Genomic DNA, 13231 nt, shown 5'->3' with positions numbered 1-13231 from the left:
GACGGATGAATCCAAGTTTCAGGTGTTTGGATCACAAAGAAGAACGTTTGTGAGACGCGGAACAAATGAAAAGATGCCTGACGCCATCTGTTAAGCATGGAGGAGGTAATGTGATGGTCTGGGGTTGCTTTGGTGCTGGTAAGGTGGGAGATTTGTACAGGGTAAAAGGGATTCTGAATAAGGAAGGCTATCACTCCATTTTGCAACGCCATGCCATACCCAGTGGACAGCGCTTGATTGGAGCCAATTTCATCCTACAACAGGACAATGACCCCAAACACACCTCCAAATTGTGCGAGAACTATTTAGAGCAGAAGCAGGCAGCTGGTATTCTATCAGTAATGGAGTGGCCAGCGCAGTCACCAGATCTGAACGCCATTGAGCTGTTGTGGGAGCAGCTTGACCGTATGGTACGCAAGAAGTGCCCATCCAACCAATCCAACTTGTGGGAGCTGCTTCTGGAAGCGTGGGGTGCAATTTCTCCAGATTACTTCAACAAATTAACAGCTAGAATGCCAAAGGTCAGCAATGCCGTAATTGCTGCAAATAGAGGATTCTTTGACGAAAGCAAAATTTGATGTAAAAAAAATCTTTTCGAATACAAATCATTATTTCTAACCTTGTCAATGTCTTGACTCTATTTTCTATTCATTTCACAACGTTTGGTGGTGAATAAGTGTGACTTTTCATGGAAAACACAAAATTGTTTGGGTGACCCCAAACTTTTGAACGGTAGTGTATGTATATATATAGTTCCATGTGTGATCATTTGGACTTCCGAAAATTACATCAGTTATTTTTTTAGTGGGTAGATCTTTGTGACTTGGTCATTTCATAAGTAGCTCGCGAGCTGAAAATGTTTGGGCATCCCTGCTGTAGACACTGGCCGGTGTGTGTGTGTGTGTGTGTGTGTGTGTGTGTGTGTACTTGTTTTTATTAGTATGGGGGGTCCGAAGACAGGGAGCCCACCAACAAAGTGGGGCCCTGTGTCGTTGTGGGGTCCAAAATCATGGACCCCACTCGGGAAACCACTCTAAAACAGCTTGAAATGCTCTAACAACATGCCTCACGAATTTTTTTCACTTACCCCTCATGGTCGCAATGTTGAGAATTGTGTGTGTGAAGTGTGTGTGCTCAGTAGCGGCCCCCCGACCATGGCAAGTGGTATTGCAAGTATACACACTACCGGAAGTGTGTGTGATTCAACCAATCAGGGCACCTCGTGATCCGAGTGTTGATTAAGAAAATAAAATGCTATTTCCTGTAGATTTAAACCAGGTAATTATTATTTTAGTAACCATAGCAGCTAAAATAATACTGTAAAGATAAAATTCCTGCATTACAATTGCAATTTATCTACGTTATTTAATATTCATTACACTTGCTTTATAAAAATACGCTCATTCTATTAGGCTTATTTTAAAAACTGTCTCGTGCATTTTTCATGTTCTAAACATAAAAATAAAGGTATAAATAAATAGTAATTTATTCTTTACCATCAGTTTACATATTAGTTAAATCAGCATCTCGTGCATTTTTCATGTTCTAAACATAAAAATAAAGGTATAAATAAATAGTAATTTATTCTTTACCATCAGTTTACATATTAGTTAAATCAGCAGGTATTGCATGTGTTAGCTTCATGCGGCTAAAACCACCAGCTTAACGTCACTTCGCCACGTGTGACGCCGCCAGACTGAGACTGCTCCGCGACGAAGACACGCTGCTCATAATGAAACACAACATACACGGTGAGTAAATCAACTGCATGTAAATACTAAGTACAAGAAACTGATGTAGAAATGCTTTTTGTCCAGACCCCGAGGGGTTTATATGCAATGATTATGGCTTCGGATTCGGTATATTGTCACTCGGATGGCGTAACGTTTTCCCCTCAGACAGTCCGGCTTTTTAACTTGTTATTCATCTTAGCTTGCAGTGGTTTTAAAAACAATGGTGTAAAAGAGAACGACAGAATGTATAATTGCTCCGTGCTATATTCAGGATGATTTCGATGTGCTAATGTTTCATAATTGCTAAGCCCAGAACCGGACTCTGGCCGTAATTGCCGAAACCACTTCAAAACTCGTCAAACACGTGTGTGCTCAGTGTTATGATATATCTGCATGTCTTCTGTATTTCTCGGTGGTTTTCTATCATGTAAGAATGCTTTCTTTAAATAACACAAGCATTCTGACGCAAATAAAACTATCCGGAAACTAGCTTATTGGCTAATTAGCTACCGCTAATCAGGATGCTACGTTCACTTTTCAAACACAAACATAATAAAAACGAGTTGGTAGCTCCTGAAAAGTATAACGAGTTATACTGGTAAAACTATTGAAATAACTTTTCTTTGGATGCAGCACCTGGTTGGAACTGTGACTAGTTAAAAGTAACAAAGCTCAGCTTCAAACCGACAAACATTTTCATTAATATATCAGTATTTTCTGAAAAATATTCTTTCTTTAATCACTCTTGTTCTGTTAGTTCTCAGGCCAGGCTTATTCCTTCAGTCTTTATACAGTGGATGATTACAAATCTTTTAAAATTAATATAGAGTGCTTGTTAAAGTTCTCTCTGCCATGTTTTGAATTATTTTTTAGAGCCAGAAATGTCCAAAAGGAAAGCAAGAAAAAAGCCTGCTGATGAAGCAGCCTTTTACATTTAATCCTCAAAGGACAAACCTGGACTAGTGGAAAGATTTATTGATGATCAAAAAGGTAATAAACTCATTTTTAGACCATTTATCCATTAAGTATATATTTATTTATTTTATAAAACAACACAGAAAACAATCAAATTCAGATTGGTTGTTGTATTTCTGTTTCTAAGCGAGAACTTAGTATTAAAATTGTAAGATAACACCACAATTATTTGGTTAAAGGTGTATCTTAAAGAAATATTTTCTCATAACCAATGGTTTTATATAAAATGTCCTTGCAGGAAGAGGCGTGTTTGCTACCCAGCACTTTGAACAAGGAGAGTTCATCTTATAATACAGGGGTCAACTTCTGTCAGCAGAAAAATGCCAAACAAGCAAGTACTCTGAAAAGGAGAGTACATTTCTCTTTGACTTTGAATGGCAGAATCATTACTGGTGGTATGTATATCCAAATATTTTCTATACAATAATTATGAACTCTAGAAAGAGACTGGAATAAAATACCCTAAATTAGTGAGTCACTCAGAAGCAATATTTCAATAACACATCAGGATTGTGGCATTAACAATTTTTTTTATTTAGTGCTATGATGTTCAAAAAGACATTGTTTCCCTCTCAACTTTTCTTTTGAAATGTTGCAAGTTTTTATTTCTGTAAGCCAACTTTTATTTTACTAAAAAACTAGTTATATGATACAAAATGTTTGATTTCTGTTTTTTCTTTCCTAGTATTGATGCATCAACAGAGGATGGCTCTCTTGGAAGATTAGTGAATGACAACCACAAGTCTCCAAACTGCACCATGAAAAAAATAGTAAATGACGAGCCCCATTTGTGCCTTTTTGCCATCAAAAACATAGAAATGGGAACTGAAATCAATTACAACTATGGTGATTCTAAATGGCCATGGCGTGAAAAAGTAAGTCAGTAAGATCAAGTATGCAAGTTGGAATATTAATTTGTTATTAAAAAAAGGAAGATTTTTGTCTCTTTTATTTGAATTACTCTCAGTATGATGTTGGTAAGTTATTTGTGGTTTTGATTCCAGGTGACAGGCTCTCAGGCTCCTGTTGACGGTGCGCTGCCTGAACCAGCCAGAACTTGGCAGGACTCTGGCCCTGATGATAACATCAAACAAGATGCCAGCCAACAGGTAACATTCAGTTAGACTTTGTTGTAAGAAATAAACTTTGTAGACCTTTTCTTGTTCTCTTAGTTTACAGCTTTTAGTTGGAAAGCTGTTCTTTAGTCAGAAGGTACCTTAAACAGCATTCAGCCAACCATTGGATCACATGGTTTTAGTGGTTCTCCTCATAGAGCCCAAACGAACCAGTGGCACACACACCTATAGAAGGATTGTTGAAACATGCGCCCATGGGTGTCCAACCAAGCCAATCATTCACACACACATAACAGATTTCTGATGGCTACTTGTGGGGCCCTCCGTATGGATCTAAAGTTGTCTTGGTTATTCCAACCAAGCCAATCATTCACACACACACAATAACAGATTTCTGATGGCTACTTGTGGGGCTCTCCGTATGGATCGAAAGTTGTCTCAGGTTTTTAGATCATATTTTGGTTATGGACATTATGGAGGCTGATTATATTACAGCTATAGTTCCACACATCCTCAACAGCAAAACGACTAAAGTGTCATGCTGAAGGATGCTCCACTACATCCATAAAGATGCTGTTATAGGACCTGATTAGACATCAGGTCTGACTGGAACACTTTAGTTAGAAAAGCTTGTTTGGTTTTGGGGACTAACTTCACATGATTTAACTATACAGGTCTTGAGTCTGTCATTTGTGGTGTCTGTATGATGTTGATAAGTTATTTGTGGTTTTAATTCCAGGTGACAGGCTCTCAGGCTCCTGTTGACGGTGCTCTGCCTGAACCAGCCAGAACTTGGCAGGACTCTGACCCTGATGATAACATCAAACAAGATGCCAGCCAACAGGTAACATTCAGTTAGACTTTGTTGTAAGAAATCAACTTTGTAGACCTTTTCTTGTTCTCTTAGTTTACAGCTTTTAGTTGGAAAGCTGTTCTTTAGTCAGAAGGTACCTTAAACAGCATTCAGCCAACCATTGGATCACACGGTTTTAGTGATTCTCCTCATAGAGCCCAAACGAACCAGTGGCACACACACCTATAGAAGGATTGTTAAAACATGCGCCCATGGGTGTCCAACCAAGCCAATCATTCACACACACAACAGATTTCTGATGGCTACTTGTGGGGCCCTCCGTATGGATCTAAAGTTGTCTTGGTTATTCCAACCAAGCCAATCATTCACACACACACAATAACAGATTTCTGATGGCTACTTGTGGGGCCCTCCGTATGGATCGAAAGTTGTCTCATGTTTTTAGATCATATTTTGGTTATGGACATTATGGAGGCTGATTATATTACAGCTATAGTTCCACACGTCCTCAACAGCAAAACGGCTAAAGTGTCATGCTGAAGGATGCTCCACTACATCCATAAAGATGCTGTTATAGGACCTGATTAAACATCAGGTCTGACTGGAACACTGTAGTTAGAAAAGCTTGTTTGGTTTTGGGGACTAACTTCACATGATTTAACTATACAGGTCTTGAGTCTGTCATTTGTGGTGTCTGTATGATGTTGGTAAGTTATTTGTGGTTTTAATTCCAGGTGACAGGCTCTCAGGCTCCTGTTGACGGTGCGCTGCCTGAACCAGCCAGAACTTGGCAGGACTCTGACCCTGATGATAACATCAAACAAGATGCCAGCCAACAGGTAACATTCAGTTAGACTTTGTTGTAAGAAATAAACTTTGTAGACCTTTTCTTGTTCTCTTAGTTTACAGCTTTTAGTTGGAAAGCTGTTTTTTAGTCAGAAGGTACCTTAAACAGCATTCAGCCAACCATTGGATCACACGGTTTTAGTGGTTCTCCTCATAGAGCCCAAACGAACCAGTGGCACACACACCTATAGAAGGATTGTTGAAACATGCGCCCATGGGTGTCCAACCAAGCCAATCATTCACACACACATAACAGATTTCTGATGGCTACTTGTGGGGCCCTCCGTATGGATCTAAAGTTGTCTTGGTTATTCCAACCAAGCCAATCATTCACACACACACAATAACAGATTTCTGATGGCTACTTGTGGGGCCCTCCGTATGGATCAAAGGTTGCCTCATGTTTTTAGATCATATTTTGGTTATGGACATTATGGAGGCTGATTATATTACAGCTATAGTTCCACACATCCTCAACAGCTAAACGGCTAAAGTGTCATGCTGAAGGATGCTCCACTACATCCATAAAGATGCTGTTATAGGACCTGATTAGACATCAGGTCTGACTGGAACACTTTAGTTAGAAAAGCTTGTTTGGTTTTGGGGACTAACTTCACATGATTTAACTATACAGGTCTTGAGTCTGTCATTTGTGGTGTCTGTATGATGTTGGTAAGTTATTTGTGGTTTTAATTCCAGGTGACAGGCTCTCAGGCTCCTGTTGACGGTGCTCTGCCTGAACCAGCCAGAACTTGGCAGGACTCTGACCCTGATGATAACATCAAACAAGATGCCAGCCAACAGGTAACATTCAGTTAGACTTTGTTGTAAGAAATCAACTTTGTAGACCTTTTCTTGTTCTCTTAGTTTACAGCTTTTAGTTGGAAAGCTGTTCTTTAGTCAGAAGGTACCTTAAACAGCATTCAGCCAACCATTGGATCACATGGTTTTAGTGATTCTCCTCATAGAGCCCAAACGAACCAGTGGCACACACACCTATAGAAGGATTGTTGAAACATGCGCCCATGGGTGTCCAACCAAGCCAATCATTCACACACACATAACAGATTTCTGATGGCTACTTGTGGGGCCCTCCGTATGGATCTAAAGTTGTCTTGGTTATTCCAACCAAGCCAATCATTCACACACACACAATAACAGATTTCTGATGGCTACTTGTGGGGCCCTCCGTATGGATCAAAGGTTGCCTCATGTTTTTAGATCATATTTTGGTTATGGACATTATGGAGGCTGATTATATTACAGCTATAGTTCCACACATCCTCAACAGCTAAACGGCTAAAGTGTCATGCTGAAGCATGCTCCACTACATCCATAAAGATGCTGTTATAGGACCTGATTAGACATCAGGTCTGACTGGAACACTTTAGTTAGAAAAGCTTGTTTGGTTTTGGGGACTAACTTCACATGATTTAACTATACAGGTCTTGAGTCTGTCATTTGTGGTGTCTGTATGATGTTGGTAAGTTATTTGTGGTTTTAATTCCAGGTGACAGGCTCTCAGGCTCCTGTTGACTGTGCTCTGCCTGAACCAGCCAGAACTTGGCAGGACTCTGACCCTGATGATAACATCAAACAAGATGCCAGCCAACAGGTAACATTCAGTTAGACTTTGTTGTAAGAAATAAACTTTGTAGACCTTTTCTTGTTCTCTTAGTTTACAGTTTTTAGTTGGAAAGCTGTTCTTTAGTCAGAAGGTACCTTAAACAGCATTCAGCCAACCATTGGATCACACGGTTTTAGTGGTTCTCCTCATAGAGCCCAAACGAACCAGTGGCACACACACCTATACATGGATATTTGAAACATGCGCCCATGGGTGTCCAACCAAGCCAATCATTCACACACACATAACAGATTTCTGATGGCTACTTGTGGGGCCCTCCGTATGGATCGAAAGTTGTCTTGGTTATTCCAACCAAGCCAATCATTCACACACACATAACAGATTTCTCATGGCTACTTGTGGGGCCCTCCGTATGGATCGAAAGTTGTCTTGGTTATTCCAACCAAGCCAATCATTCACACACACATAATAACAGATTTCTGACGGCTACTTGTGGGGCCCTCCGTATTGACCGAAGGTTGTCTCATGTTTTTAGATCATATTTTGGTTATGGACATTATGGAGGCTGATTATATTACAGCTATAGTTCCACACATCCTCAACAGCAAAACGGCTAAAGTGTCATGCTGAAGGATGCTCCACTACATCCATAAAGATGCTGTTATAGGACCTGATTAGACATCAGGGCTGACTGGAACACTTTAGTTAGAAAAGCTTGTTTGGTTTTGGGGACTAACTTCACATGATTTAACTATACAGGTCTTGAGTCTGTCATTTGTGGTGTCTGTATGATGTTGGTAAGTTACTTGTGGTTTTAATTCCAGGTGACAGGCTCTCAGGCTCCTGTTGACGGTGCGCTGCCTGAACCAGCCAGAACTTGGCAGGACTCTGACCCTGATGATAACATCAAACAAGATGCCAGCCAACAGGTAACATTCAGTTAGACTTTGTTGTAAGAAATAAACTTTGTAGACCTTTTCTTGTTCTCTTAGTTTACAGCTTTTAGTTGGAAAGCTGTTCTTTAGTCAGAAGGTACCTTAAACAGCATTCAGCCAACCATTGGATCACACGGTTTTAGTGGTTCTCCTCATAGAGCCCAAACGAACCAGTGGCACACACACCTATAGAAGGATTGTTAAAACATGCGCCCATGGGTGTCCAACCAAGCCAATCATTCACACACACAACAGATTTCTGATGGCTACTTGTGGGGCCCTCCGTATGGATCTAAAGTTGTCTTGGTTATTCCAACCAAGCCAATCATTCACACACACACAATAACAGATTTCTGATGGCTACTTGTGGGGCCCTCCGTATGGATCGAAAGTTGTCTCATGTTTTTAGATCATATTTTGGTTATGGACATTATGGAGGCTGATTATATTACAGCTATAGTTCCACACATCCTCAACAGCTAAACGGCTAAAGTGTCATGCTGAAGGATGCTCCACTACATCCATAAAGATGCTGTTATAGGACCTGATTAGACATCAGGTCTGACTGGAACACTTTAGTTAGAAAAGCTTGTTTGGTTTTGGGGACTAACTTCACATGATTTAACTATACAGGTCTTGAGTCTGTCATTTGTGGTGTCTGTATGATGTTGGTAAGTTATTTGTGGTTTTAATTCCAGGTGACAGGCTCTCAGGCTCCTGTTGACGGTGCTCTGCCTGAACCAGCCAGAACTTGGCAGGACTCTGACCCTGATGATAACATCAAACAAGATGCCAGCCAACAGGTAACATTCAGTTAGACTTTGTTGTAAGAAATAAACTTTGTAGACCTTTTCTTGTTCTCTTAGTTTACAGCTTTTAGTTGGAAAGCTGTTCTTTAGTCAGAAGGTACCTTAAACAGCATTCAGCCAACCATTGGATCACACGGTTTTAGTGGTTCTCCTCATAGAGCCCAAACGAACCAGTGGCACACACACCTATAGAAGGATTGTTAAAACATGCGCCCATGGGTGTCCAACCAAGCCAATCATTCACACACACAACAGATTTCTGATGGCTACTTGTGGGGCCCTCCGTATGGATCTAAAGTTGTCTTGGTTATTCCAACCAAGCCAATCATTCACACACACACAATAACAGATTTCTGATGGCTACTTGTGGGGCCCTCCGTATGGATCGAAAGTTGTCTCATGTTTTTAGATCATATTTTGGTTATGGACATTATGGAGGCTGATTATATTACAGCTATAGTTCCACACATCCTCAACAGCTAAACGGCTAAAGTGTCATGCTGAAGGATGCTCCACTACATCCATAAAGATGCTGTTATAGGACCTGATTAGACATCAGGTCTGACTGGAACACTTTAGTTAGAAAAGCTTGTTTGGTTTTGGGGACTAACTTCACATGATTTAACTATACAGGTCTTGAGTCTGTCATTTGTGGTGTCTGTATGATGTTGGTAAGTTATTTGTGGTTTTAATTCCAGGTGACAGGCTCTCAGGCTCCTGTTGACGGTGCTCTGCCTGAACCAGCCAGAACTTGGCAGGACTCTGACCCTGATGATAACATCAAACAAGATGCCAGCCAACAGGTAACATTCAGTTAGACTTTGTTGTAAGAAATAAACTTTGTAGACCTTTTCTTGTTCTCTTAGTTTACAGCTTTTAGTTGGAAAGCTGTTCTTTAGTCAGAAGGTACCTTAAACAGCATTCAGCCAACCATTGGATCACACGGTTTTAGTGGTTCTCCTCATAGAGCCCAAACGAACCAGTGGCACACACACCTATACATGGATATTTGAAACATGCGCCCATGGGTGTCCAACCAAGCCAATCATTCACACACACATAACAGATTTTGATGGCTACTTGTGGGGCCCTCCGTATGGATCGAAAGTTGTCTTGGTTATTCCAACCAAGCCAATCATTCACACACACATAATAACAGATTTCTCATGGCTACTTGTGGGGCCCTCCGTATGGATCTAAAGTTGTCTTGGTTATTCCAACCAAGCCAATCATTCACACACACATAATAACAGATTTCTGAAAGCTACTTGTGGGGCCCTCCGTATTGATCGAAGGTTGTCTCATGTTTTTAGATCATATTTTGGTTATGGGCATTATGGAGGCTGATTATATTACAGCTATAGTTCCACACATCCTCAACAGTTAAACGGCTAAAGTGTCATGCTCAAGGATGCTCCACTACATCCATAAAGATGCTGTTATAGGACCTGATTAGACATCCAGAACTGACTGGAACACTTTAGTTAGAAAAGCTTGTTTGGTTTTGGGGACTAACTTCACATGATTTAACTATACAGGTCTTGAGTCTGTCATTTGTGGTGTCTGTATGATGTTGGTAAGTTATTTGTGGTTTTAATTCCAGGTGACAGGCTCTCAGGCTCCTGTTGATGGTGCGCTGCCTGAATCAGCCAGAACTTGGCAGGACTCTGACCCTGATGATAACATCAAACAAGATGCCAGCCAACAGGTAACATTCAGTTAGACTTTGTTGTAAGAAATAAACTTTGTAGACCTTTTCTTGTTCTCTTAGTTTACAGCTTTTAGTTGGAAAGCTGTTCTTTAGTCAGAAGGTACCTTAAACAGCATTCAGCCAACCATTGGATCACACGGTTTTAGTGGTTCTCCTCATAGAGCCCAAACGAACCAGTGGCACACACACCTATAGATGGATTGTTGAAACATGCGCCCATGGGTGTCCAACCAAGCCAATCATTCACACACACATAACAGATTTGTGATGGCTACTTGTGGGGCCCTCCGTATGGATCTAAAGTTGTCTTGGTTATTCCAACCAAGCCAATCATTCACACTCACATAATAACAGATTTCTGATGGCTACTTGTGGGGCCCTCCGTATGGATCGAAGGTTGTCTCATGTTTTTAGATCATATTTTGGTTATGGACATTATGGAGGCTGATTATATTACAGCTATAGTTCCACACATCCTCAACAGCTAAACGGCTAAAGTGTCATGCTGAAGGATGCTCCACTACATCCATAAAGATGCTGTTATAGGACCTGATTAGACATCCAGAACTGACTGGAACACTTTAGTTAGAAAAGCTTGTTTGGTTTTGGGGACTAACTTCACATGATTTAACTATACAGGTCTTGAGTCTGTCATTTGTGGTGTCTGTATGATGTTGGTAAGTTATTTGTGGTTTTAATTCCAGGTGACAGGCTCTCAGGCTCCTGTTGATGGTGCGCTGCCTGAATCAGCCAGAACTTGGCAGGACTCTGACCCTGATGATAACATCAAACAAGATGCCAGCCAACAGGTAACATTCAGTTAGACTTTGTTGTAAGAAATAAACTTTGTAGACCTTTTCTTGTTCTCTTAGTTTACAGCTTTTAGTTGGAAAGCTGTTCTTTAGTCAGAAGGTACCTTAAACAGCATTCAGCCAACCATTGGATCACACGGTTTTAGTGGTTCTCCTCATAGAGCCCAAACGAACCAGTGGCACACACACCTATAGAAGGATTGTTGAAACATGCGCCCATGGGTGTCCAACCAAGCCAATCATTCACACACACATAACAGATTTCTGATGGCTACTTGTGGGGCCCTCCGTATGGATCTAAAGTTGTCTTGGTTATTCCAACCAAGCCAATCATTCACACACACACAATAACAGATTTCTGATGGCTACTTGTGGGGCCCTCCGTATGGATCAAAGGTTGCCTCATGTTTTTAGATCATATTTTGGTTATGGACATTATGGAGGCTGATTATATTACAGCTATAGTTCCACACATCCTCAACAGCTAAACGGCTAAAGTGTCATGCTGAAGGATGCTCCACTACATCCATAAAGATGCTGTTATAGGACCTGATTAGACATCAGGTCTGACTGGAACACTTTAGTTAGAAAAGCTTGTTTGGTTTTGGGGACTAACTTCACATGATTTAACTATACAGGTCTTGAGTCTGTCATTTGTGGTGTCTGTATGATGTTGGTAAGTTATTTGTGGTTTTAATTCCAGGTGACAGGCTCTCAGGCTCCTGTTGACGGTGCTCTGCCTGAACCAGCCAGAACTTGGCAGGACTCTGACCCTGATGATAACATCAAACAAGATGCCAGCCAACAGGTAACATTCAGTGCGACTTTGTTGTAAGAAATCAACTTTGTAGACCTTTTCTTGTTCTCTTAGTTTACAGCTTTTAGTTGGAAAGCTGTTCTTTAGTCAGAAGGTACCTTAAACAGCATTCAGCCAACCATTGGATCACATGGTTTTAGTGATTCTCCTCATAGAGCCCAAACGAACCAGTGGCACACACACCTATAGAAGGATTGTTGAAACATGCGCCCATGGGTGTCCAACCAAGCCAATCATTCACACACACATAACAGATTTCTGATGGCTACTTGTGGGGCCCTCCGTATGGATCTAAAGTTGTCTTGGTTATTCCAACCAAGCCAATCATTCACACACACATAACAGATTTCTGAAATATGGTTTCTTGTGGCTTCTTTGTTGTAAATTTTGGAGCCTTTTCCATGTTTTATATGTAAAATGTCCTGTGATATAAGGTTTTGGCATATTTCAGAGGATGTGTACAGCACCGGTCGTCTACCAGTTAAGATATTGGACAGAAATTTTAATTATTTTGAGCAAAGAAATTCTAGTCTTTATATTAATACAGCATATAAGAGTAGCTTGCAGAAACTAACAACACATTTCTTTTAATTCCCTCCATAGAGCTATCAATTATCAAAGGAGTTTCTCAAAGTGGACTACTCAGACAGTGATGATACTGACAATGATTCCCAAAAGGACTGCTCTGTACCTCTGCAAATCAATCTGCTCAAAATAAGAGTATATTAAATTTGACCAAGCATTCTTATACAGGTGCAGTTAATTTTTGTTTTAGAATATTGCTATACTGTGTTTTTTTTCTGTACTTAAAAATCATCATTTCAGATGGGCTGATCCCAGAAGTGATAGAAGTGACCTCTTGTACCTCCGCATCTCGTGGCCCAAGTAATGAAAAGTCTGCCAAAAAGGGAGGTGAGTTTAGAGTAATCCTTTTCAATATATAACTTTATCACAGTTGCTTTTAAATTGCCCAATTGTTACTACTGTATCAGTATCTAATTATCCTCACATATGCTGCTTACTAAGATTTAGATGACCCAAGCAAGATATATTAAACACCACTTGACTTTTTTTCTTAGACATGTAAGGTCTAAACTTTTGAATTTTGTCATAAA

General features: G+C 40.4%; 1 protein-coding gene across 4 annotated transcripts in view; it reads right to left on the bottom strand.

Moving 5' to 3' along the window:
* prkd1 (protein kinase D1) overlaps positions 1–13231 on the bottom strand; it is a 35283-nt gene that overhangs the window by 16911 nt on the left and 5141 nt on the right. The gene's annotated exons all lie outside the window — the stretch shown is intronic.

This window comes from Syngnathus scovelli, chromosome 14 (assembly GCF_024217435.2).
Source record: "Syngnathus scovelli strain Florida chromosome 14, RoL_Ssco_1.2, whole genome shotgun sequence".
Classification (NCBI taxonomy): Eukaryota; Metazoa; Chordata; class Actinopteri; order Syngnathiformes; family Syngnathidae; genus Syngnathus; species Syngnathus scovelli.
The sequence above is the reverse complement of the archived record's forward strand: the minus strand, read 5'-3'. Positions and strand labels throughout refer to the sequence as shown.